General features: G+C 44.6%; 1 protein-coding gene and 1 long non-coding RNA gene across 2 annotated transcripts in view; one reads left to right on the top strand and one right to left on the bottom strand.

Moving 5' to 3' along the window:
• Positions 1–5,328: 5,328 nt before the first annotated feature.
• On the bottom strand, positions 5,329–6,038 carry LOC135387135 (uncharacterized). The gene is made up of 5 exons (XR_010420885.1): positions 5,954–6,038; positions 5,795–5,867; positions 5,657–5,716; positions 5,499–5,573; positions 5,329–5,420 (listed from the first exon to the last, which is right to left on the bottom strand). It is a non-coding gene; the product is annotated as an uncharacterized LOC135387135 (long non-coding RNA).
• An 11,054-nt stretch (positions 6,039–17,092) lies between these two features.
• LOC135388499 (peroxynitrite isomerase THAP4-like) overlaps positions 17,093–27,880 on the top strand; it is a 73,157-nt gene continuing 62,369 nt past the window's right edge. The window contains exons 1-2 of the mRNA XM_064618081.1: positions 17,093–17,343; positions 18,094–18,943. The gene's annotated coding sequence lies outside the window, so the exon portion shown is untranslated. The remainder of the gene's footprint in view (positions 17,344–18,093; positions 18,944–27,880) is intronic.

Here is a 27,880-nt window from a genome sequence, read left to right as displayed (position 1 = left end):
TGTTCCGCATAGCGCCTCAGGAATACATTTGGGACACCATCAGGTCCTGTTGATTTTTTGGGATTCACATTGAGGAGCATCTCAAGGACACCCTCTCTACTTAGAAAAAGGTCACAACCAGAATTAGCAAGTTGATTCCGTAATTGGTAGTAATCCCGTTCCAAGTAGACACTTTGAAAATAGTTGTTAAATTCGTCAGCAATTAAACCCGCTTCAGTTATAGGTACATCATCTACACTTATTTTTGTTACCTCTTTTTGTGGTTGTTTCAGATAGCGGAAAAATCTTTGCGGATCGTTCTTAATAAATCCTTCAACCCTATGCTTAAAAAAGTTTGTTCTAGCTTGTTTAACTTTAGTCACCAAGGAACGTTTTAAGCATATGTATTCTGGTAAGTAAGTTCTAAATTTTTTACGTAACCGCTTAATTTTACGTTTCATGTGAATAATTTAACGGCTAATCTAAGGGTTTACTCTGCGCTTTGGGACTCTTCTTATGGGAACAAATTTGTCAATACAATACCCGACAGTGACACGAAACTGTCTCCACAGGGTCTCAATGTCAGTTGAAAGAGCGTCAAGGTTAAATTCAAGGTAGTTAATTATCCCAATATCATCTGCTTTACGAAAATCCTTCGTCATGGGAACATCAGAGGCACTCAAGGAATGCTCTTCGTGAAATGTATAGTTATAATTTATTAAGTCATGATCTGAAATACCCTCTTCTACCTTAACTGTACCCTGAACAATTCCTTCACTGACAAAGAGAATATCCAAAATTGAATTACCTCGTGTGGGTTCTCTTACCAACTGAGATAAATTCATCGAAAACATTATATCCAAGATTATATCAATAGCTGATGCTTTACCGTAAGTGCAGTTATTCCAGTTAACAGTGGGTAAATTAAAGTCTCCTGTTACAATGACATTTTTATCACGTAATTTTAGCAAGTAATTATAAAGTTTACAGAGAAATGTATCATCCGCGTCTGGTGGTCGATAAACGGCACAAACGAAAAATATCCTACCCCATATAGACACTTTCAGTAACAAACTTTCATGGTCACTGATCTGTTCCATAACAATAACATCAATTGTACTTTTTGTAATAACCGCTACTCCACCACCACGTGAACCCCTATCACGTCTGTACAAATGATAACCTGGCGGGACAATCTCATCGTCGCTAATATTTACATGCAACCATGTTTCTGTGATAACACACATATGTGGGCCGTGTAACAACAAAAGAGCTTCAAGCTTATCTAATTTGTTGACAATGCTTCTCGCATTTAGCGAGAGTAACCGGAGTTGGTGCGACTTTGACCGGGGTCATAGGTCATAGGGTTGAAAAACATGTAGTCGCTAATCCGGAATCCCCTGTTGCCGCACGAAATTCCTGATGCCGGCGAGTCGAACTGCTGCGCTGCTGCGTGCTCAGGCCGGTAGAACAAAGCCTGTACGAAGAAAAAGAGGCGCACGTTAAGCGACATTGCTCCAAGGCTTTCGCCGTGCCCACTGTCGGTGCGAGGATGCTGGTGCTCTTTTAAAGCAGTAGTCGTTGACGTCACGCGCCCATAAGGTGATAACACAGCCGGTGTACTGAAGGTCATAGGGTTCAAAAACATGGAGTCGCTAATCCGGAATCCCCTGTTGCCGCACGAAGTTCCTGATGCCGGCGAGTCGAACTGCTGCGCTGCTGCGTGCTCAGGCCGGTAGAACAAAGCCTGTACGAAGAAGAAGAGGCACACGTTAAGCGACATTGCTCCAAGGCTTTCGCCGTGCCCACTGTCGGTGCGAGGATGCTGGTGCTCTTTTAAAGCAGTAGTTGTTGACGTCACGCGCCCATAAGGTGATAATACAGCCGGTGTACTGAAGGTCATAGGGTTCAAAAACATGGAGTCGCTAATCCGGAATCCACTGTTGCCGCACGAAATTCCTGATGCCGGCGAGTCGAACTGCTGCGCTGCTGCGTGCTCAGGCCGGTAGAACAAAGCCTGTACGAAGAAGAAGAGGCACACGTTAAGCGACATTGCTCCAAGGCTTTCGCCGGGCCCACTGTCGGTGCGAGGATGCTGGTGCTCTTTTAACGCAGTAGTTGTTGACGTCACGCGCCCCTAAGGTGATAACACAGCCGGTGTACTGAAGGTCATAGGGTTCAAAAACATGGAGTCGCTAATCCGGAATCCACTGTTGCCGCACGAAATTCCTGATGCCGGCGAGTCGAACTGCTGCGCTGCTGCGTGCTCAGGCCGGTAGAACAAAGCCTGTACGAAGGAGAAGAGGCGCACGTTAAGCGACATTGCTCCAAGGCTTTCGCCGTGCCCACTGTCGGTGCGAGGATGCTGGTGCTCTTTTAACGCAGTAGTTGTTGACGTCACGCGCCCCTAAGGTGATAACACAGCCGGTGTACTGAAGGTCATAGGGTTCAAAAACATGGAGTCGCTAATCCGGAATCCACTGTTGCCGCACGAAATTCCTGATGCCGGCGAGTCGAACTGCTGCGCTGCTGCGTGCTCAGGTCGGTAGAACAAAGCCTGTACGAAGAAGAAGAGGCGCACGTTAAGCGACATTGCTCCAAGGCTTTCGCCGTGCCCACTGTCGGTGCGAGGATGCTAGTGCTCTTTTAAAGCAGTAGTTGTTGACGTCACGCGCCCCTAAGGTGATAACACAGCCGGTGTACTGAAGGTCATAGGGTTCAAAAACATGGAGTCGCTAATCCGGAATCCACTGTTGCCGCACGAAATTCCTGATGCCGGCGAGTCGAACTGCTGCGCTGCTGCGTGCTCAGGCCGGTAGAACAAAGCCTGTACGAAGAAGAAGAGGAGCGCGTTAAGCGACATTGCTCCAAGGCTTTCGCCGTGCCCACTGTCGGTGCGAGGATGCTGGTGCTCTTTTAAAGCAGTAGTTGTTGACATCACGCGCCCTTAAGGTGATAATACAGCCGGTGTACTGAAGGTCATAGGGTTGACAAACATGTAGTCGCTAATCCGGAATCCCCTGTTGCCGCACGAAATTCCTGATGCCGGCGAGTCGAACTGCTGCGCTGCTGCGTGCTCAGGCCGGTAGAACAAAGCCTGTACGAAGAAAAAGAGGCGCACGTTAAGCGACATTGCTCCAAGGCTTTCGCCGTGCCCACTGTCGGTGCGAGGATGCTGGTGCTCTTTTAAAGCAGTAGTCGTTGACGTCACGCGCCCATAAGGTGATAACACAGCCGGTGTACTGAAGGTCATAGGGTTCAAAAACATGGAGTCGCTAATCCGGAATCCCCTGTTGCCGCACGAAGTTCCTGATGCCGGCGAGTCGAACTGCTGCGCTGCTGCGTGCTCAGGCCGGTAGAACAAAGCCTGTACGAAGAAGAAGAGGCACACGTTAAGCGACATTGCTCCAAGGCTTTCGCCGTGCCCACTGTCGGTGCGAGGATGCTGGTGCTCTTTTAAAGCAGTAGTTGTTGACGTCACGCGCCCATAAGGTGATAATACAGCCGGTGTACTGAAGGTCATAGGGTTCAAAAACATGGAGTCGCTAATCCGGAATCCACTGTTGCCGCACGAAATTCCTGATGCCGGCGAGTCGAACTGCTGCGCTGCTGCGTGCTCAGGCCGGTAGAACAAAGCCTGTACGAAGAAGAAGAGGCACACGTTAAGCGACATTGCTCCAAGGCTTTCGCCGGGCCCACTGTCGGTGCGAGGATGCTGGTGCTCTTTTAACGCAGTAGTTGTTGACGTCACGCGCCCCTAAGGTGATAACACAGCCGGTGTACTGAAGGTCATAGGGTTCAAAAACATGGAGTCGCTAATCCGGAATCCACTGTTGCCGCACGAAATTCCTGATGCCGGCGAGTCGAACTGCTGCGCTGCTGCGTGCTCAGGCCGGTAGAACAAAGCCTGTACGAAGAAGAAGAGGCGCACGTTAAGCGACATTGCTCCAAGGCTTTCGCCGTGCCCACTGTCGGTGCGAGGATGCTGGTGCTCTTTTAACGCAGTAGTTGTTGACGTCACGCGCCCCTAAGGTGATAACACAGCCGGTGTACTGAAGGTCATAGGGTTCAAAAACATGGAGTCGCTAATCCGGAATCCACTGTTGCCGCACGAAATTCCTGATGCCGGCGAGTCGAACTGCTGCGCTGCTGCGTGCTCAGGTCGGTAGAACAAAGCCTGTACGAAGAAGAAGAGGCGCACTTTAAGCGACATTGCTCCAAGGGTTTCGCCCTGCCCACTTCTAGAAATAATATTGAAATATTAAACTCCAGTTACTTATGTTCCCTGATCAGGCTGACTCTGTAACTCCTCAAACGCAAAATATCAAGTTGCAATAATTTACGAACAAATTCCAATAGATACTGAGCGACTAAAAATGCTGTCGAATGTACTACCCTTTGGTAGAACGCCTGCATGCATAATGCTTTCCAAGTGACATACAGAAAGGAATGGACTAGATAGTAACACTACTCATAACACCGCAGTCCAATATTTGTCAGTTGAGCATTGTTATGTTCAGCTGACAAATGTGACTAATGTAAATTAATTCTATAAAAAAACGACACCAGGCAATCCTTACGGGTCATTCATTCGCCAAATGATCCTAACGCCATGTTCGCATACCTTCCAACCTGACGAACTCAAAATTCGGGAGACTGCCCGCAGCGCGACCGGGGAAAGGGAGGGATACAATAGTGTTGGGCATTCGAAATAGTGCTGACACTGTATTGCAATCCTTCTACGTTATAAGAACCCACTATAGGGTGGAGTTGTGAAGCGCTGTCGTTGTTCCGTCAACCGCAATTGCGAAGACGCACCATTTGTTTTCTTTATAAGGAACTGGGGCGTAGGACCTTCGGACCATTCGGCGTAAAACCACCCTGATGTAAACACCAGTCTGCAATTTGCTACCTACATGCGCTGCACATGCTGCACATGACGTTGGCACAGCAAGGTCCAAATTCATTCGTTTGCACTGCGCCTCTGGCGCTGTCCTCAAATTAGTAGCAGTATCACAGCAGCCTCAAATCACACAACTGTTAGTTACATGGCTTGTTTCAGAAGCGTGAGCATTCATCATCGAGATGGAGATCGCTTACAAGAAACCACACGAAACAGTAACCAGTTACAACACAAACTTCATTCAGCACTTACATGTCTTTGAAAGCGTACCGTTGATCATTAACACACACGCCGTAATGAACAAAGCTCAAACTCATGAAGCACGTATCCGCAATGTCCAACCAAGCAATGACGACGACTAAACATTTTACTTAAGCAGTCATCTTTTCGGCGATGGTGTTCTTCTGTCTTTTCGTAGACTTGAGGACTCGTGATTTCCCGTTGAGTTTGCCTTTTTGATCCAACGTCGGGAAGAACGAGTTTCATTACCAGCTCGCGAGGACTCCATCCATTGCCTGCGGCTTCGTACGAACTTAACCTACAAGAAAGACCATTTCAAAACACATTGCTAGAACTGCATGTCAGTGCGAAGGAGTCATGAAAATATGTAACATACCGTTTGCACAGAGAGCGGTTAGTAACAGTCACACCGCATTGCATCTTGTGATTTCCGTATCAGCGCTCACAATGCCTGCAAGAAGAGGTAAAAGCAGAAAAAAGAACGAGAATGCCTGTCATTCACAAAAGCATATCCAATACATCGTCTATACTTACCTGAAAAATGGCTGAAATCCTGTAAACCATCCATTGCCTGCCGCTTCGGACGGACTTACCCTGCAAGAAAGACCATTTCAAAGTACATTGCTAGAACTCCATGTGAGTGCGAAGGAGTCATGAAAATATGTAACATACCGTTTTCACAGAGAGCGGTTAGTAACAGTCACACCGCATTGCATCTTGCGATCTCCGATCTTGCTCACAATGCCTGCAAGAAGAGGCAAAAAAAAGAAAGAAAAAAGAACGGGAATGCCTGTCATTCACAAAACCATATCCGATATATCGTCTACATACCTGAAACATGCCTGAAATCCTGTAAACGGACCCGGGAATAGCTTCAGGTTCGGAACTAGCATCCATGACAACCGCGAGCTTCGACGTTCCACGACCGACAGATTAAACCGCCGGCGACTGGCCTGAAACGCTTTCACATACATGTAGTACTATGTTGCACAGATTGCAAAAAAACAATAGCTAGAAGTAAGACCTTCAGTATGAAGTTGAAGTATGAAATCACGCGGACTTTTTCTTTTTCCAACGCGAACGAGGTGGCTCTCAGCAGGCTCCAACAGCTCCCCATAGAGCCCATAGTTTGAGATAATTCACACAACACTGGGCACACGACCAATGAGAGTGCAACGTTGAAGAAATGATGCAATGCCAGTCGGTCAATCAGGAGCCTTAACTTTGGCTGAGCTTTCGGCTCGTTCTGGCTACCATCGACTTCTACCGGATTTCACGCCTACCGCCGTTACCCGATGTTCAAAATAACTGAAGCTTCGTTTGGCTAAAAGAAATATTTATTTGACACGAAGTACTGATTCAAAGATCTGATACATGGGTGCACTGTGAATACAAAGCTCACTGCCTTGTTGACGCACTGTAACTAAGTTCGAACTTGAAGCAAAACGAACACAACCCTCGAAATCCGACACGGCCCGAGCACAGGAGGGCCACTGCGAGAGTTTCGCGGGCGCGCCAAGTGTGTCGCCACGGTAGTATCGATTGGGGCGCCATCACTTCGCAAGACTTCTTCATCACAAAAACAAAACCCGACTTAATATGTATTCTTCTTCTACAACAACTGAACAAAGTGCGAGCCTACGTTTCTTTAAGTAAACTCGTTCTCTTCGATTTAGAATGTGTGTGTCACGTGGTCACATTCCTTCACCCGCCAGCAAGCAATCCGAAACTTTGGGCGCGAGCTTTGAACCGTTGACCGTTGGAGTGGCAGCAGTGTAAGGCGGAAGCTGGAGCGTTAGTGTGCGCTTTGTATCAACGTGTATTTTTCAAAGTAAGCAACCGTAGAAATATTATGAGTTATGATGAATGTGCCTGGTTGGGTGCGTGAATTGTTATGCGATTTTGTATTGCACACATGTGATAGACACCAGTTCCGGATACACGGATATACGCCAAGCAAAAGCGCACTGGTAAGAATAAGAATACTCGTATCTCTGCGAAGGTATAGTTAGTACGTGCGGAAACCGGAATTGCAAGATTCACATTTGATCGATTATTTTCAGGTCCTTCGAGGTGCAGAGCCCCGAAACTGCTTTCCCGGAAGCGTTGTGTACGTACGGAAATCCATATTGACATGCCAAAAAACCTTGCAAATATATAAAGACCGCCTGAAAGCGAAGCTTCATGATACTGGAAAGCAAGTCACGAAGCAAGTCACGAAGTCCTCCCCCAGAAGAGACTTGTTGCGAAGAAACCCTGTGATGTGTTTGTTAACTATGTGATTATACTTTTTCGCAACGCCTGTGCAGCGATTTGAGAAAAGTAGTGACATCATATATAGTGACATATATTTGCATATCGATGAATAAGCTTGATGAATACAGTGTTTCCGTTCCAATATCTGTGTTTGTCACTTTCTGACGTCCGCCTCGTAAACCAGTAGAATAATTAATGAAAGGCACAGAACCGCAGCACCGGAGAGGCCGCAGAGCGCTCCGCCATGTTGGATAAGCATGAAGAACAGCGTCCCCGGACGAATGCGGTACCCTCCACCTTATCCAAACTCATAGCGAATGCGCATGCGCAGAATTGGTTTTGCAACCACTGGGGTCGTATTTGGCGCTGCTGCTGCAAGAAAAACGTCCCCATTGCGATCAATGGGAGTGTCCCATCCCTGGCCCGAGCGTGTTCTTCACTCTCCAACTCACGAAGCATTCCAGTTCCGGAGTTGATAGACTGTTCGTGGGATAATAGTCGTGTCCAGGAACAGCACAACACACGTTGAATCCCATCGACGCAACAATAAACCAGTGAACACTTCTACAAACTGTTCTGCCGATTGACATCACTGAAACACGGAACACAAGAGGACGCCGTGCCGGCCGATTTTATGATGTGCATCTTCTTTCGTTGCTTGCAGAGCGGAAGACACTTGTGTGGCACGTAATCGTAATCCTGTCTTTGTTGTCAGCCCTCAAAATCCAACCGTGCCCGAACGCGTTCTTCACTCTCCAACCGCTCCAACCCACGAAACATTCCAGTTCCGTAGTTGATAGACTATACGTGGGATAATAGTCGTGTTCAGGAACAGCACAACACGCGTAGAATCACAAACTGTTCTGCCGATTGACATCACCGAAACACGGAACACAAGCCGACGGACACCGTGTCGGCCGATGCGAGCTATTTCGAAACTATGCTGAAACTGTTGAAACCAGGTCACCGCAGCTCATCCAAAACTGCCGTCAAACTAGGGAAGCCGCCATTAGGCGTCCCCGTGTTGCCAGGCCAGAACTGGCGGAGCCCGCTAGTTTTGGCGGAGGAAATCTGAACAATGGTTTTGGTTCATGTTTGTCGTTTTGTCACTGTGTGTACCAAACAACGACGCGTGAAACGTGATAAAAAGCGATTAAATCTAGAATGGGGTCATATCTTGTGTGTTTTAATGTTCCGATGTATTCTTTTTGACTGGCACCTCCACCTCTGAGCTTTCTAACTCGAGCCTACTTAGATTCCGTGATTGTCAAACCTGTCAAACCACAAAACGCGTGAACGTGTCTCTAATTAGTGAGTTTATTGGCGATTTCAAAGATATCGTGGTTACCGATGCCTTTAAATGGAGCCGAAATCCGAGAGCTTCGACGCTCTGTTTCGGAAGTCAGCAACATAAACATGAAACTCCCCATTGGCCTCTGGCGATGGAACTCCCCATTCATAATCTTAAAATAAAGTTGTTATTGTTATTGCCCAATAAATGCATAAAAGAGAACTGCAAGCAGTGCAGAGAGGGTGGATCAAGATCATCTTTCCTAAGGTAAGTAGCCTGCTTTTCCTACTTTCATGTGTGTGAAATTCTTCCACTATGTTTTTGAGTGAATTGTGTTTGTCTTTCCCTGGCTGTGCAGCTTTGTACGTCAGAGTGCCAATATGTACAAACATAGCTTGATATTTGTAACATTCACCCAAACCTATAAATTTCAACATCAGAAATATTTTACTAACACAGCATTGACTAGAGGGCACATGCCGCAAGGTAGCATGCCCCTTAGCACCCACCTTATCCCAGTTACTTATATTTGTTTGATCCCATCTGCCATGTCTTTGTTCAATCATCTGAGAAAAGGTACCGAAAGAAGCAGTGCAAGTTACTAAGAAAATAATTGCATTTCAGATACAAGTACACACACATATATGAGCGCCTTGTATTTTCCTCAAGATAATACAAGCACTCAGATATTTTCACTCTGGGAATATGGCAAGCAGATGCTGCACCATCCCATTAACAGCTCCACTCGGGAAGGCTCTGGGGATGCATGCACCTGCAACTGGAGATCCTATAGCTTTTTCCGACACATTTGAAGGTGTATTATGCGTGTGCTACATAAAGATAAAGAGGGCACTACTTCTGTTGTTTCTGTAACATTGTTAATGAAAATTTGTCGACCTCACAGGCTCCCACAACAACATACGGAACAATATTCGAAATGGGTTCAGCGACTTGAGGAAGTGAATGTGAAATCCTACACCGACTAAAAACACGACCTCATGTGCTCCACTCATTTTCAGCAATGCTTCTTTTATGGTGGAAACAGTCGAGCTGTACTGAAGCCTGGTGCATGCCCTAGCGTTCCGGCACCAGGTCAAGAAAGTATACATGTTCAGGTGATGGAGCTTACACTGTTTCATTCGTTTTAGTGTCGGTGTGCCTCTGTACTTCTCTGTGAATTTTCTCAATTTTATCCTGCTTGTGCTTGTGTGCAGGTCGTGCAAGAGCATACCAACAGCAAAGTGTGTCTCAGATGCGAACCTCTTCAAGCATTTGCCATGAAGCCATGACACAGGAACGGCTTCACTTGGGCCATTCAGTGGAAAGTCTGCTTGCAGCGTACTTTTTGCTTGAGCAAGGTTTTCAAATGCTTTAAAAAGTAGAGTACTAATTAAAAGTACATGATTGGCTGCATAAATGTAGTTTTTAAAAGCCAGAAAAGCCAAAAAAGGGTGGCCAGATAGTTCGTGCGAGGCATATTCATCTAGCACATGTTACATGACTAAAATTCATGTACTAACCACAAAACTATGGCTTAAATTTTCTTGCAATTATACCAAAACCAAGGAAGAATCTCCAGCAAAGTGCGCGGGCACTACGACTGTCTACATCAAGCAGCTATGTGCTACAACATGTTCTACATCGTGGCTACTCAGTCGATCATCTCTTTTATATGGGGAGTACCGACACTGACAGTGCAGCGTGGCGTGGTGAATGCTCCTGTGTAATACAGTCACAGCTTGTTACAGAGAAAGTCAATGCAATTGTATTTTCACTGAAACAAAATAGAATCATCTCTTGATTGATGAAATTCACAAATTCCTTTATTTTATTAACAATGCCCTCTCAAACAAAACCCATTTCCTTATTTATTGCAAAAATATAAGCCTCGCTTTATGAATGTCAATGAATTATAATATTTTGCAGGAATATTGACCATTCATAAATTGTGTGTTAATTGTATTCGATACAATAAAGTAGACCACTCATGATCACCATCCATTCTTTTAATATAGAGGTGCACCTGTGTCGAACAGCCTGTGTACCTACAACATTATATTTACGGTCTGACTTTTTCAAGTTAAACTCATCTCCTACTGATTATTACCCCGAATCAGTTGAGCCCCAATTTTGGTTGAACATGACCTCTGTCTGAACTACAATCATGTGGCAATATGAATGCATATGTATGATGTAAAATTATATTAGTGCAAAAAGAAACTATGCAAGGCACGTTTGATATCACAACATTCACCATTTGTGACCATTAATTGTGACAACACTTATATTTGACTTCCTTTACCTGAGGTCCAGTTGCACAGAAAAAAGAGAAAAATTACGAAGCTTATAACACCCAAATGCATCAGCAGCACCTGATGTCATCCTGATTTACAGATGGGAAACTGAAAGACTGTACCTCCACATTTTCTTCCCTTTGCTAGGGAGCATACTTTAAAAAAAAGACAGACGCAAGTATAGTTTGCTCAGACGTAGCGCTGTAGAACAGCATCCCATCCACAACTACGTTTTTACATGCTCCTTGGCAGCAGCAGCTACATGTCTGTTGACTACCCCATGAAACAGCTTAATTTTACTGTACTGTTCTCTAATGTAATCGTGACTCGCATTAATAAACATATGTTCTTTGTTGCGACAAAGTTGTGTGTTGCTCTCTCATTCACCTACACGTTTCCCTCTACTTCGTGCATTCGAATAGCTATTCTGCCTGAATCACGGCAGATTGTGATATCGCACATCGACCTACAGAGCTCTGTGCCAAGTACCGTCAACATGCGCAGTTCATTCGATGCAAACAACTTGATGCATCTGTTAATACTTCAATTGCATGATGCAGCTAGCAAGATGATCCATGTGCTGCGTACTTCACTTCGCTAAACTTGAAACGAATTCACAAAAACGAACGCAGGTCATTGTTCATGGTGGAAGTGGTAAATGGCACGCAAATGTAAAGGTCACAGCACCGACAACACTACCCCAACAAACGCGACGACGTGAACAAGGCTTGAAGCCCGGAAGCCACAAATCACCAATTTCGCAAAACTGTGCAGCATATTGTAGATCAAGAACTTCAAAAAATACGTTTCCTCAATTCACAAACAGACGATTCCGCATTATCTTCGCCTTCGCAGTGCTTCTTATTGACATTAGGAGCATTTAGGCTTGGCTTGGACAAGTTGCCAGTTGGATGGCTTGGATTGAATCTGTAATCCACTTGGATCCAAACAATCATCTAACTTTAGGCACAGTATGCCCAGACACTTTATACTTTGCGCCAATGTATTGCTCCGTAGACGAAAGCGTGCTGGGCGAAGGCAATGCATCCTGGACAGGTCCTGGTCGCACGTCACAGTAAACGTCAAGGCGCACGTGACCTTAAAGATGGCGGCGCCCGTGATAGGCGGCTAAACCGTACCTTAAGGCCTAACCGTTAAGGCCTCGTACTGTTGACGACTTCCAAAGATGTGATGACGACCGCCCGTTAGGACTCACGGAGCCGATGCGATGTACTTAAACTAAGGAGAAATGGGGTACCATGTTGCGGAACCGCATGGTTTACGCTGGCAAAATATGTTAATCTCTTGGCTTTATGACGACGGAGATATGTCGGTAAGCGGCAAAACGACATGTAAACAAAGTCACATGACCTCAAAATGACATTTTCTGTGACGTGCGACCAGGACAAGATGGCAGTTTTGCCAAAGGCACCCGCTTGAGGGTAGTTACAACAATGGCGGGTTTGTGTCACCCCTGTGGTTTGACGCGCTGAATAGGAAGAAATGCATGGGAAGATGGCGATTTACTCCCATGTGTATTCTACAGCCGTATCTTCGGGTACCTGAGGAGGACTGATTACACGACATCTGCGCAATGGTGCGTTTATATGAACTGATGAACGCTGCACCAACGTCTATAAGCCGCTGTATAAGCTTGCTCTTTGCTTTGATTCCTTCCATTCTTTATACAGGGTGTCCCAGAAAACGTGTCATTGAATTATAATAAAAAGCTACATCACCTAGAGTCATGCGGTCAACGGCATTTGTTCGTACTAGGATTTTGCCACCTCCTGAAGTGAATGTCATGTAACGTAAGTTTCGGGGACAATCTCTTCAGGGATAAGTGGATTGGTCGTCATGGGCCGGTTCCCTGGCCTCCGAGGTCCCCAGATGTGACACCACTGGACTTCTACTTGTGGGGCAGAGTCAAGGACGCCGTGTACCAAACGGAGTCCACAATGCCAGAAGAATTGCAGCAAAAAATAACCGCCTTCTGGCCATACCGTCCCACCACAAGAGCTAAAGATTGCTGCAAGAAATGTATTTTACAGATGCCAGTTGTGTATGGGCGAAGACGGCAGGCACTTCGAGCACCTTTTTAAATTTTTGTTTTTATTAAGAATAAAAGGGTACAAAACTGGTGGTTGTGTCCAAAGCGCAATCTAACCGTGTGACTCCGTTTATCGGTGATCGATAAAACGATTGCGGTCTGTTTCACTCTTCCTCTCTAGCGGTTTTGTTTGCTTCTTTCTTCCTGCTTTCTTCGCAGAGGGAGGGCCCTTGGGCGGAGCTTGTATCCGCGGCGAAGCGAAGGCCGCAAGAGCGCTCAACTTGCGATAGGATTGCGGGTGCTTTTTGCGTAGCAACTTTTCTCTGAAAAACGTGCGCAAAATCAACTAATTTTGACTACGATACGCTATTCTAGAAATGGCCTTTCCAAACCCGGCAGAAAAACGTGACGTTTCCTTGGCATTTTTCAGAAATTAATTAGCGAAATTTCACTAATTAATTAATCACACTAACGAAAATCAATACAGTAGGTGGCAAAATCTTTCAGGAGTCTCATAAAGCAAGCCCCCATGCTTTATCACCCCTAGGTTTTTTTAGTAATTTTTTGACACTTTCTCGCCAGACACCCTGTATATATATACAGGGTGTTTCAAAAAACGTGTCATTCGGACTTTATAACAAAACGGGGCGACAGAAAAATACGGGGTAAACGGCATTTGTGTGGCAACTGAATTTGCCATCTTGCAAAAATATTTTCATTTGCTTTTAATTAAAATAAATTGAATTTCTTTAATTGAACTCCAAAATGTCCCAAGTCAACCTAACGTTTTTTTTTTACAGAATTAGAGAGCCCGTAGCGAACTTAGTCAGATTTACCAAGAAATCCGCTCGATATTGCAAATGGAACTGCCCAAAAAAAGTCCCGAAATTGAGGCTTCAAAGTTTCAGGTATTGAACGGCGCACGAAATCAGACGCTAAGATTAGTGGAGAGGAGGACTTGCTCCTGCCCCCATGAAAGATAGAAGGTCGGAAAAAAAAAACAGGGCGGGAAAAAAGAGGCGGAATCATTTTTGTTTGCCGCTTATCAACGTATGGTGGAATGTCGCCCGCCTTGTTGTCGGCGCGTCTTGTGCTGCACGCCGGTCCGGCGATAAACTGTTCTTCATGGGGACAGGAACATGTCCTGCCCCCCGTGCATCTTTGCGACTGATTTGGTGCGCTGTTGAATACCCGAAACTCTGAAGCCTCAACTTCTGGACTTTTTTGGGGCAGTTCCCTTTGCAATATCGAGCGGATTTCTTGGTGGTTCTGACTAAGTTCGCTACGGGCTCTCTAATTCTGTAAAAAAAAAAAACAAAAAAAAAACGTGAGGTTGACTTGGGAAATTTTGAAGTTCAATTAAAGAAATTCAATTTCTTTTCATTAAAATCAAGTGAAAATATTTTTACAAGATGGCAAATTCAGTTGCCACACAAGTGCCGTTTACCCCGTATTTTTCCGTCGCCCCGTTTTTTTTATAAAGTCCGAATGACACGTTTTTTGAAACACCCTGTATATACATAAACATGTCGCCCCCCCCCCCCCCGCCCTTTTGTTAACCATCAGTCACCCGCAGTTCTCGGGCTACCTCCTCCCTACACGGCATTGGTTCCACGAAGTATTCGATTGATACGGTAACTGCTGCAGCTAACAACAATATTGAAGACGGTTACATGAGCACGCTTCTACAAGTTCGAATACGACGTGTGGGATGGGCTGCGTCATTTTGCTTTGGGAAGGCAAAGAAGGCGCTGAAATGCTGCATTCCTGTCACCTTTTGCCGCTTTCACCTTGTACCCCAACCCAAGCCACACTGACGTGGTTATCATCTGTGCCATCTTATAAATCAAACGAGCGATCCGCAACGGAGCCCACGAGTGTTGAGGTGGCAGAGAAAATACAGGGATTAAGGTTTCTTCCCGAGATACGCTGCTAGGCTAATGACACGCACGAGCTGCATATACTAAACCTGGGATCTCGTGGTCCAGGTAATGTGAACGCACTTTACAACAACACGACGAATCAACAGAGAATGACAATGCCATCTCCGAGTTTACCCGAGTTTAGTTAGTCAAGTATATCCATTGGCAGCACCTGGGAGATAACACACACACACACACACACACAAAGAAAAATTCCACAGTCTTTTTCGAAGAATGATTTCATGGTCAATGAAAATAAATGACTCGATTGGAACGCATTTCGGCATTCGTCATGCCGGTCACCTCAGGACCCAAGAAAAGAATGTCTGTCGACCAGAGGCTCCCAGGAGCTGAACATCCAGGTCAGGTCACCTCATGTTAGAAGCGCACGGAATTTCGGGAATTTTCACATAGTAATTTACCATGTCGTCCAGGTTGAAGCCGAGCATCAACGAAGGAAAGGAACGAGTAACGTGAGTAACGAGTTACCCATTTTTGTAACTGAATACGTTAGCAGTTACAATTTTTAGAAAAGTAGCTACGACGTTACTTCGTTATCAAAAAAGTAACTGGTTACTGGGTAACGAGTCACTTGGAACGAGTTACGTACAACTCTGGTCGATTCCAGCGGGCTCGGAGGGAGCGCTACAACACGACCGCTAATGCTTTACCGCAACGTTTTTCCGGTTGGTACCCACCCCTTACTTTCCAAAAGAAGTAGCAGCGTTACGTTGCTGCTCTTTCCGTGCCCACGTGTGCTCCCTGATATCATTTGCGAATGTTTTGCTGTCGTTCAAATGTTATTGTTGCGTGCTGGGGACATTGAGTCAGATCCGGGCCCATATCCAAAGAACAAGAGACTCAGTTCAATACTATGATGAGCTTGCTTGAGAAACTAAGCGCAGGTGAGGACACATTGCTGAAGGAGGTGAAAGCATTCCAGACAGAGCAGCATGAATTTAAGGGATCCATAACCGAAGTTAATTCACGTGTTGGTAGAATTGAGACAGACATATTGGAAATACAAAATCGGATAACCTAAGTAAATGACGTGCAAGACAGTATCAGCAGTTTCTTCGTAGATAGCTACATTGAGGGCGCGTATTGACGACCTCGAAGACCGATCTAGAAGGGACACTTGATTTTTTTTTATGGCATCACGGACACTAACAATGAAACGTGGAAGGAATAGGAAGAGTAGGTGCGGATAATGTGCCACGATAATTTGGGTGTCACTGTTCACTCCGAGCAGATTGGAAGGGCGCATCGTGTGGGACGTCTCCAAGAATTCAAAACACGTGTAGATTATTGTAAAATTCTCAACCTACAAGACCAAGGAAGCAATCTTGAGCAGTACATTCAAACTTATACCCCTGTCAGACGTACTAATTTAGTGTCACTTATTTGAAGTGCACTCTGTCCTGTAATGTCACTTTCACTACGCTCCTCCGACACGGCATAAGTAAGTGTCACTAAGCAGTCATGGTGATGACGATGGGCGAGCTTGAACTCCCACCTAACATCAGAGAGTGCACCAAACTTTCTTCGTAAAATCATTTTTCTTAAGTTCAGAAACATTTTATAAAGATTTCTTTTCTTCACCGTTACAGTCGGTTTAACGTGATAAATATAATTGTTGGGAACCAACACAAGTCACGACAAGTACGAAGCAGATCCAAACTCTACATGAGATAAAATGGCGACGTGCCAGGCAACGATGAGTGATGCTCAGCTAGGTCAGCATAGGAAACGCTAGCGTCTTATATCAGCTCTCATGTGCTTGCGAGCGAGGCGTTTCTCTGACGAAATGCAATTTGGACATCGAGATGGAAACAAGCCTGTCAATTGAGATTGAGCAGCAGCTAAACTCAAACGAATTAATCGTAGCCGCTATTATGGCCAGCAGTTTGTCCAAAGTGCATCGACGCCGGTGGGTGTTTGAGCGCAACGAAAGGTGGTTTGAAGACACATTGCCACATCGAGGGGAGTTTCATTTTAAGGAAGCCTTTCGTGTTTCCCCAGCTACATTCAGGTATCTGGTGGAATCGCTTCCGACCCTCGAGCGCGAGAACACGAAGATACGGGACGCGATAACACCCGCGCGAAAAACGAGTGGCTGTCGGCCTCTACAGATTGTGTTTAACGGCAGAAGATAGGACGATCGGACATTTGTTTGGCATAGAGAGCTCTACTGTGAACACCATTTTCAAAGAATTCTGCGATGCTGTCATTATGCGCATTGAAAGCCAGTGGCTGCGCATGGTGCGCTCACAGGAGATGCCGCAGCATATGCGGCAGTTCGATGCTGCGAGTGGATTTCCGCATGCTGTTGGCGCCCTCGACGGCTGCCACTTGCCAGTGTCGCCACCGAAGCAGCATGCTGCTGACAACTGCAACTACAACGTGTGGTAAGTCTACAGCTTCTTTCCATCAATACCACAGTACAGCTTTCGACAAAAATTTAATGAAGCACAGACTTAGCGTATTTATACGCCTATGCAATACCCTATTAGCAAACAGAGGCAAACACACTCAGATATGCGTGCTTGAATAACCTAGACGTCTGTTGCAAGTGTGTCGGCTTTCGTTTGTTGCAAGGGTGCTTCTCCGATAGGGAAGCATGCCAATTTTATATTTCATGAACGTTTGCCAAGAGCTGCACAAACAAATGCGTGTGCCGCGTGTGTTGCTTTGTAGCTACCACGTTCAGGCATGCTTTAAAAAATATCCGTGTATTATCCCGTACGATAAGTCCAGATCAACAACACACGCGACCAGGCTCAGGCCAGACTAGGGCAGATCTGAGTGCAACCATGGCAAATCCATCCGGTCTTAAATCTTATCCGATCTTGCAGTGCACATTCCCTGGACATTACTACCAAAATTTATTAGCAAACCCGACATGACATATTTGTAATATTGGAGCCTTTAATTCAATCCCATCAGATCAATGCCATCAGAAACGGACTGGCTCAGTCGCAGGCTCGACGTAGGTGAGGATTAATCAGGGTAAAGACACCTAAATGTAGTCTGATATTAGTCAAGCCATGATCACAGGCAGATGTGGCTTTCGTGAGGGATTCTTGCAGAGAACTTCACACACCCTGAAAACTGCTGCGCTACATATATGTACCCTCATTTGCTCTTTTTTCATGCAGGTACAGGATCATGCTCCTGGCATTGGTAGACCACTTGTACTGGTTCAGGTACATCAACTTGGGGAGCCCTGGGAGGTGCCACGACGCTCATCTGTACGGGCGCTCAAGACTGTGTGCTCTCGTTGATGGTGACTATTTTCTTTCACCCGTGACTACTATTGAAGGAACGCCTGTTGCACCAGTAATATTATATGATCAGGCATTCCCCCTCACAACAAACCTCCTCAAACCGTTCCTAAACCCACCAAAAGAAACACCACAAGCTTTGTTCAACTATAACGTGTCGAGAACGAGGAAAGTTGTAGAAAATGCATTTGGGAGACTGAAAGCACGTTTCAGGTTTGTTATGAAGCGTATGGAGTGTCGTCTGTCTACTGCGAAGCGTGCTATCAGGCCTGTGTGCACACTTTCTTTTTTTCGATTCCGTGTTAGCGGCGAAGCAACTGTGGCTATGAGCGGCGTACAGATGTGGACAGATGGAGAGAGGACAACAGGAAGGAGTGTGGGACAGGGGGGTTAGTATGCGTCTCGGGCCGACTTCAGGGGGAACTGTGCAGACATTCGTCTAGAAAGTCTTCGGAAAACCCCGGGAAAACCTCAGACACAGCACAGCCGGTGGTAGGACTCGAACCCACCGCCTCCCAGTCTTCAGCACGACCTTTGCTACCACCAACGAGCGGGACGCCTTAACCCGCTCGGCAATGCCCGATGTGCGTGCATACTGCACTATGTTTGTGAGGCCCTCAAGGACAACGTGGAGCACGAGTGGGACCGAGAAGCACGCATGATCGGTGCCAAGTATGGACAACCGTCTCACAGCCCAAGTGTCTTCACTGACAGGGGCCATGAGGTGAGAAACGCACTCATGAAGTACCACTGGAGGCGTACTCCGCACGCGCCGTAAAATAACAACTATGTCTTGCACGTGGAACTGGTCAGCGATGTCAGCATACACTTTCGGGTTACGCTTGGTCATCTGAAGGTCGCTAAGATCGTCCTCCCATGTTGTGATGAGAGCATAGGTTTCTATCTCAGACCACGACACCCTGTCTTTTTTCTCTCCCATTATTCAGTGCTTCACTGCGAGTATGTCGCGATTTTGCTGGCAACACTTAACCACCGTGCACTCAACCAAAATAAATAGCAATGTAAACAAATATGGCTGCCGCGAAGTGGATTACGAACTCTATACTGGTCAGTCTGTGAACGAGAGTACCGGTAAATCACTCCAGAAAATCCTTAAGTCCTACTTGCATAAATCAGCGCTGTCTTAACAAATTTGTCCAAAAATAAATTTCGTTTGGGTTGTCTCTTTCCGCTTCAAAAAATAAGTTTTTTGTTACCCCATCCCTGCCGTGGAGGGTACGTACTTGATTGTCGCAGGCAAAGCGAAGTGTGTTTGGCGAAATCACTTCATCGTAAGTGTACTTTGCATTTAGTGTCACTATAAGATGCCGTGTGACTACGAAGGAATGACAATAACTGCAAGTGTACTCGCTGAAAGTGACACTAAATTAGTACGTCTGACAGGGGTATTAAAGGTACTGCACGAGCAGTACCCAAAGATTTTACGCCATCGGTCCGAAATGCCAGGAGGAAATTGATTGCATTTGGGCACACACAAGGGCAGCCTCTTCGCCTTCGCTTGAAGACGTTACTAATCGGAAACAAATCTTACACCTTTGTTGCGGCAGCGAACGAAATCCGCGATGTCCAGTCTATGCGCTCACTTTCTTCACTTGCTGCTGATGCAGAAGGGAACGGTACTTCTCTATATCCATTGTATAGCAACCACAGCATTCTGAGCGCATTTCTGCACAGTATATTCCTATGTCCGTTCTGTTCTCAAACATCCGAAGCATTCTTCCTAAGCGGGATGAATTACGGTCCTTACTAGTTACAACCGAAACTGACATCATTGCCTTGACTGATAGGTGGCTGACACCAAATCTGCAGAGTTTTGAAATCTTGCCCGACTTTACAGTGTATCGCCATGATCGTGTTAGCAGGCGTGGCGGCGGTGTTCTGCTCGGTGTTAAAAGTGCAACATGTTCGCGTCCCATTACTGTGCCTGGTGACATTGAAACGGTTTGGTGTATGCTTGGGCCAGAACATGTGAAGGTACTAGTCGGTGTATGTTACCGCTGTTACCGTATGTAGCTGCTTTGTCACTAAACTCCACGATGCACTCTGCTTTGTCCGGCGCAGTTTTCCTGCGCATAAAGTTAGTCTAGTAGTAGACGGTAGAGGATATTCCCTGTATCCCATGAAATAGGGAGATAGATTCGACCATCGCTACCCTCCTCGTCTGATATCGGAGGGTATTTGGAGCAGGATAGTTTGCGCCCAAGGAGGAGCGCGAGCCAAGACCGCCCCGCGCGTTTCGCTGCCGCGCGTAGAGAGGGGTTTCCTTCTCGCGTTTGAACATGCATCAACATGCAAAATACATCTTATTCCCTTTCCACATCTTTTAATACATCCCCGAGCGGGGAGTTTCAATCGTCATTTAACATAGCATACTTTCCTCCAGAAGACATGCAAGCAATAGACATACACATTTGTACAAGTGAAAATATTTTATTAATGCCAATTAAAGCTAATGGTGCTTAGTAATGCCAATTAAAGCCAATGGTGCTGGGGATTGCCAATTATGTTGCCAATTGTGTTGCCAATCTGTGTGAAGGAGAAAACCCCTGCGGAAAAACCTTCACACCTGAAACAGAAGAAACATACAAGACAACAAAGATGCTACAGGATGGCAATTAAAACATGAGAACGGAACATACTCACACATTTTCTTCCTTGATTTGGCAGCTTCCATAAGGGTATGAATCGATGGCATTGAATTGATAACGTTCATCATCATAGGGCATGAGAGCAAGCTTGGTATTCTCCAAGGTATACATGCACTGACGTTTGCTACATATTGATCTTTGCACATGAGATACCTTTTCACTATTGAATAACACATTTTTGTACACATCATGAAGCAAATGCTTGGGAAGTATATCCTTCTTCACTCCTTTCGCTCTAGCTATTTGATCATCACCAACCAACTTTATCGAATACATTTTAGCCTTTAGAGCAACTACCTCCTCAATTATACGACCACCAGTCTCACACTTGAATCTAAACAACTTACCCTTATTTTTGTCACTGTAGAATGCATGATCTCCAGGATATGATGACAGGTCCAGATGTTCATCTGCAATTTTCTTCAGTTCACCTTCATAATCGTCAGTCATCAACTCTAGGATAAAACTATAAGTGTCCATGTACATGGGAATGACTGTACAGGAGAGCTTGCTCTGTAGAGTACAATAGATGAACTCATACATGACATACTTCGAGTGTTCGAGCACACAGAATCCAATCTGTAATGGGAAGTTACATTTGATAGTTCTTTTTTTTAATTCGTACAGCACACAATTCTCAGAGAGAATTTCGAAATGAACACAGTCATTTGAACTGCTATACCGCTCAGCTTCATCTAGACTAAAGGCTACCTTAATGTTCCTGAAACGAGAAGGATTAAGAAGACTTCTTCCAAAGATACTATTTATAGAGAGCTTCATCAAGCTCTTCTCAAACTCTGTTTGTGCTGCTCTACGACGCTCAATGTTCATCATGATATATGGTTCAAATATCTTGCTCTGCATGAATTGTAGTATTTTATGGATCTTGCTCACTTTCATACCCAATCTATAGTACAACCCCAGCAAGCAATAGTGCACAACATACCCTCTTTTGTCCATACATGTGAGAAGCAACTTCTCTTGAGCGGATGTCCTGTAATTAAGCTGCTCAATTAGTTGATGTTGGTACGTTGACAGCCAACTTGAGTTCACCTTCTGCTTGAGCGGCGCCAGTGGGAAATACCGTGTCTTCTCATGCAACTCTGGAGGGTATACTAGATCGCATACATATATATAACCGATAGCTGCATCCTCTGGGTGATTAACAAAATCGATACTTGAGAACTTTTCTTCAGGCACCCATTCGAACTCTCCAACTGTAAGGCACTTTGTGAGACAACCACCATACAAAGAATTGGCATCATAGTAGGCCACATAGCTCGATGGTCTTTCTTCATCGTAATCAGGGCAATCCTTATTGTTAGCTCGAGCATAGCGTTTCGATTGTTGGCAAATACCTCCACGAATGGAGCCCTCAATCGTACGGTACATTTCTTCATCAGTGAAGAGCTCTATTTCCGCCGAAGTGTGCTTCAGAGCAGCTTGCCAGCTGAAACCTGCGAAACTCACAAAGCGAAGCACTTCCAACCCATACGTCTTCAAGGATAGAAACCTAAAATGCTGCATTACATCCAACAACAACAATGTGTCACATAACAAATAAAGGTTGTTGTAATCGGTGAGGGTCCTGCAAGAAAAGTGATTAAATATATCCTGTGCATGTGCAGTCATCGTCGCTCACAGGTGTCCCAGTTAGATCATTAAAAAAAGCTTCCTTGGGTGGAAGACTTTCTTCTTTGTACACATCAAAGCTCTTAATGTAGGAGTATGGAAAGACACCTTTCCGAGTCAGACGAAGAAAATCTTCGCCATATACCTGCTGCAGACACTTGAATGCCTGAACATCCTCAGAAATCATTAAACTGTCAACAAGACAGGACAGTGATTGATTCAAATTCTCTCCTGGTAAGTAGTGTCACGGAAAATGAAATTACCATACTCAAAGTTCCGTATTTTTTCACTACTTGTTGCAATAAGTTTGGGTGGTGTTCTCCACTTCATGGCATGGAAACCACGAAGCAGAAAACTGATGTCATAGGCCAAATTGTGAACCAATACCGGTATCTTACCTATATTTGCACAACCGACATTGCATTGATTGCACAAAGAGGCCAAAAAGTTTGGGCTATACTACCTACTGTGGTCATGATGACAAGTTTTAGGGTGAGCTTGATCAAAGAGAACACCGCAGTACTTGCACTGAATGGCTGCATTCTGTTTACTCTCTTGCTCAGGTGACAAAATTATAGGTGCTGGTTCGCTGTTATACATTGCTGCGATGTCGTGTAGAAGCATGAGATATTCTACACACTTGGAACCAGCATCAGGTCTCAAATATACATCTTCTGCAATGATCTGCGAGTCGTAAGTTCGTACTAGAACTGCACAAAATGAACTCATTACGTGGCGTTGTACGGCATTTTTGACTGCTGTATTTGGGGTCAAGAATGAACTCAGTGTCAAGTCCTATCACATAAGGATAGGCGAACATATTGAAATATTGATTAAATTTTATTATATTTTTGCCCGGTGGTGGGAACTGTAAGATGATTTCCTTCAAGTTCCTACACACACGACGATGCCTGATTAGCGAATCATTTGTACAAAATCCACGAGTGCATTTCTCGCAGAATACCCGACCGTTACGACTCGTCCGAGCATTGAAATTTCTGATACCAAAAAAGTGATCATTCACTTCCAACAACTTAACACTATCACAGAATTCCGTTTTTGGTATGCGAGAGGCATGTAATGTCCCATCTTCATACTTTTAAATAAACACACAAACTTGATTACGATTTTCCCAGAGATCTATATCAGAATATGAGACTGGACCCTCAGGTCACCACCTCACACGAGCAATAGGATTTGACTCACAATTTTCCAAGTATTTTGTATATGTTTGCCAATTATTTATACGCCTCTTCTGTGGATGCAACAAAGCCAATGTGTTATATTTAAAGCACTCGTGAGGGGCGTTGGGTGGAGAGTCCACATTGGTAATTGTCTTCCACCTTTTTTTCAACTCATCGGGTATAGCTGTTTTACACCCAATGCGCTTGTTCTTTAATTTGGTGATAGTTACCTCAAGTTCCAAAACATCTCTGGAAACAAACCCACTACCAACTCGTTGATAGTTTTCCACATTTTGCAAGAGTTCAGAAAAGCTCTCATATAGTGCAACCATTATATGTGAAAGATTATGTATCTCTTGTGATGTTGTTGGTATGTATGCAATGTTAGTTGTGATATTGTCACCTACTTCTTTCACCTTATGCAAAATTAGTCGCATATAAAATCGGAAAGGTATACACTGATCCTGCAACATTCGTACTATATCATGCTGATACAAAAGAACATAATCGATTGGATCTTCCACACTGTCATCATGTGGAGAAGCAAACAGCACAAAACATCTATTATGACCACCAAATGCACTCTGAGTTAGAAAGAATGGTAGGCATGGAACTTCAACGCCGGGATGGGCACCTCTAATATGTTCTGAGAGCTCTTGTACCTGATCGACATTTGGCTCTGGTGGTAATGGGTTGTTTAATTCGGCAAAATTGTTATTTTGAATTGCATCTATTGGAGTATCCGAATCAAAAAGATCATCATCCAGTAACATATTAAAATCCAATTCCCACTCCGGATGATTAGCTTCCACACCACCAGCATCAATTTGCAAAGCTTGCTCCCTCTCCTCAATACGTTGTATTAATTGTTCAATACCATCATACCCACAAATTCCACAGCGAGGCACTAAATAAAAAAAGAAAATGGAATGGTCTCAGTTATAATATGTGAAGATAAATCAAGAAAAATACTCACTCTCAGCAGATCTAGTAGGAACTTGGGCAGGAGGCAGCACACCAAACAAGCTTTGGTCTCGAGCTTGAGCAGGAGGCAGCACACGAAACAAAATTTGGCCTGGAACTTGAGCAGGAGGGCAGCACACCAAACAAAATTTGGCAGGCAAAATGAAACAAGCACTGCAACCAGGGCAACAGAACTTGTTGGAGAAACACTGCATGCCATGCTCGAATTTATAGGGTGAAAATGTTGATGTGGGGGGCGGGCTAGAGAAATCCACATGTAGCAAAAGTCTTTGTAGTAAACAACCAATTGCAAACTAAAGGAAAACGCAACCAATAGGGAAAGTATGCACGTCCTCTCCATCGGATTCCTTTTCAACATCCCCCTCACAGTCGACGATGGAAGCGCAGAACTGCTACGCGGTCTCCGAGGACGATTGTATGTATAGAAAGTTTTCCCGTTTTTCCCTCTCTAAAAATGTGATTCTTTGTTCAGATTCGGATTGTCTTCTGACGGGGGATCTTCACAAGAGGAAGATCCCCCGTCAGAAGACAATCCGATTTGATGAAATTAAACTCCTATCTGAACTGCAACGGGCCAGAGGCTGATTTTCGTCTCAGTATGAAAATTCTCCCGTTTCCAATGCGGACGAAACGAGGAAGGTTTCAGGTTTCAGGTTTTATTTACTCTTTCTGAGTTTCAATGAATTACAAATGGGACTGTGAGGGCATGCCCTGTGTAACAGTCCCAGCAGTAGATACACAGACGTACATGAATATATAACAAGCCTTGTGGGAAAGAAAGAAGAAAGAAAAAAAGACATTGACAAACAATTGACAAAATGCATTGACAAGGAAAGTGAAACATTATGGTGCAACCTATAGTAAGCAAAGAGCATTACCGACATACATAAAACAATTGTATAAGTCATATCAAGGGCGTGTTATGTCAAGGAAGAAAGAAAGGAAGAGATCATTACTAAATCATAGAGCTTTCGTGTCCTATTACCATTGTGAGAGATGTAAACGGGAATACCTCTTAAATTGAAAAAAGGAAGACAGGGTTCTGATATGCAACGGTAGGGAATTCCAAACCTTGGAACCAAAGAAAGAGATTGAAAATATACCATAATTTGTACGTGAAGAAGGAGGTTGAAGCATGTCAGGGTGATGACGTAGGTTGTACAATGTATGAACACGATTGAGAGAGATCAAGTGGTCCGTGATAGCCCCATGGATCAACTTGTACATAAAAAGTGCGACTTTATGCTTAACAAGAGAATAAACATTTTGCACTGACAAACACTGAAAGGCAAACGCTATTGATTCGCAGGGGCGTATGAACAACATTATCCTCAGGGCCCTTCTTTGGGAGTGTAAAATAGGAAGAAGGGTGGAGGGATAGGTCAGCCCATAGACCTCCAGAGCGTACGAAATATTGGAGTGGACTAGAGCGTGGTAAACCATTAGAAGCGCCTGGATAGAAAGAAATTGTCTTAACTTAGAAAGTGCGAACAAGGCGGAGGTGATTTTGAGTCGGACAAACTTAACATGATCATCCCATGATAGGTTTTCATGTAAAATAACGCCGAGAAATTTGACTGAAGACTCTCTGCTGAGAGGGCGGCCTGCGAGGTATAGCTTTTCCTGGTCTAGGTCCAAATATTTTTGTCGTGGGCGAAATATTACGTATGAAGTCTTATCGATATTTGGAACCAGTTTGTTGGCAGAAAGCCAGATGGAGAACCGACGTAAAACGTTATTTGCCTTTGCAAACAAGCTCATAGTGTTAGATGCGTCAATAAAAATGTTAGTGTCGTCCGCGTAAAGGAAACAGTCTTCATGTAGGTAATCATGGAGATCATTAACATAGATAAGAAATAGGAAAGGTCCCAAAATAGAGCCTTGAGGAACGCCTGTTGTCAGTGCTCTAATGCAAGAATTAGACTTGCTGAGTGTTACGTATTGTTTCCGGTTTTCCAAATAACTGGTCAATAAGTTCAAAGCTAAGCCACGTATGCCGTACCACTCAAGTTTTTTAAGCAGGATCTGATGATCTATTAAATCAAAAGCTTTTGTCAAGTCGATAAAGATGCCCATGGTAAGTAGTTTTGCTTCGATATTACGCTTAATCTTTTCAGTGGCATTTACCAACGCTAAGGTTGTGGATTTCCCCGGGCGAAAACCGAACTGCAATGGATGTAGTAATTTATATTTTTCGAAAAAGAATTCGAGCCTCAGCAGCACTAATTTTTACACACCTTACTAATAGACGGAAGTATAGATATAGGACGATAATTACCAGCCATTGTCCTGCTGCCCTTTTTGTAAACTGGAATAACCTTAGCAACCTTTAACAAATCCGGAAAAGACCCCTGGGAAAAGATATCGTTTGCCAGAGTCGCCAATGGTGCAGCGAGCAAATGACCAAATCTTTTCAAAAGAGCTACCGATATGCCATCGTGGCCACATGAATTTGACGATTTCAGTGTCTTAATAATCGAAAGTACTTCATCAGGTGTAGATGGTCCTAGGAAAAGGCTATGTTTGTTTACAGGAGGTAACGGAAACGTTTGCGTGAACTCGGTCAGCTGAGGCACGCTTTTCGCAATGTTGCAGAAGTAATCGTTAAACTTCTCTGCCACGACAACGGGACTGGTTAGAAGTACGTCACTGCTTAAGAGTGAGATAGCAGTATCAGCCTTGACATTCCTTTTTCGACAGGATGCGATTAATCCCGTTCCACATGGCTTTGGGGCTATCACTAGCGTCAGCGATAATTTTGGAGTAGTAGTTGACTTTTGCTACTCGTAGAACATTCCTAAGGGTATTATTGTATTTATTGTATCTCAGTCGTAAATTAGAATTTGACGGTGAACCCCGTAGCTTGATGTACAAGTTATTTTTATGTTTTATGCTTTTTAGTATTGCCTTTGTAATCCATGGTTGTCGAATCGTGTTACGCTTACTAGGTGCAGTACTGGAAGAGCTCTGTCGAATCATCTCCGATAAAGTTGACAAGAACTGATTTAGTTTCGCGGTCACGTCTGTGTGCAAAGAGAAATCCCAGGACATCTCACTTAGACGACGTTCTAGGGATTCGTAATTAATGTGGGTGCGTCGGACGCAATCAGGGCCAACCTGTACAGACTCCTTCGCGCCTACATAAATCATTTCATGGTCCGTTATATCACATCCTGCAATACCATATATCGG

Source organism: Ornithodoros turicata, chromosome 3 (genome assembly GCF_037126465.1).
Source record: "Ornithodoros turicata isolate Travis chromosome 3, ASM3712646v1, whole genome shotgun sequence".
Classification (NCBI taxonomy): Eukaryota; Metazoa; Arthropoda; class Arachnida; order Ixodida; family Argasidae; genus Ornithodoros; species Ornithodoros turicata.
This window is presented reverse-complemented; position numbering and strand designations above follow the sequence as displayed.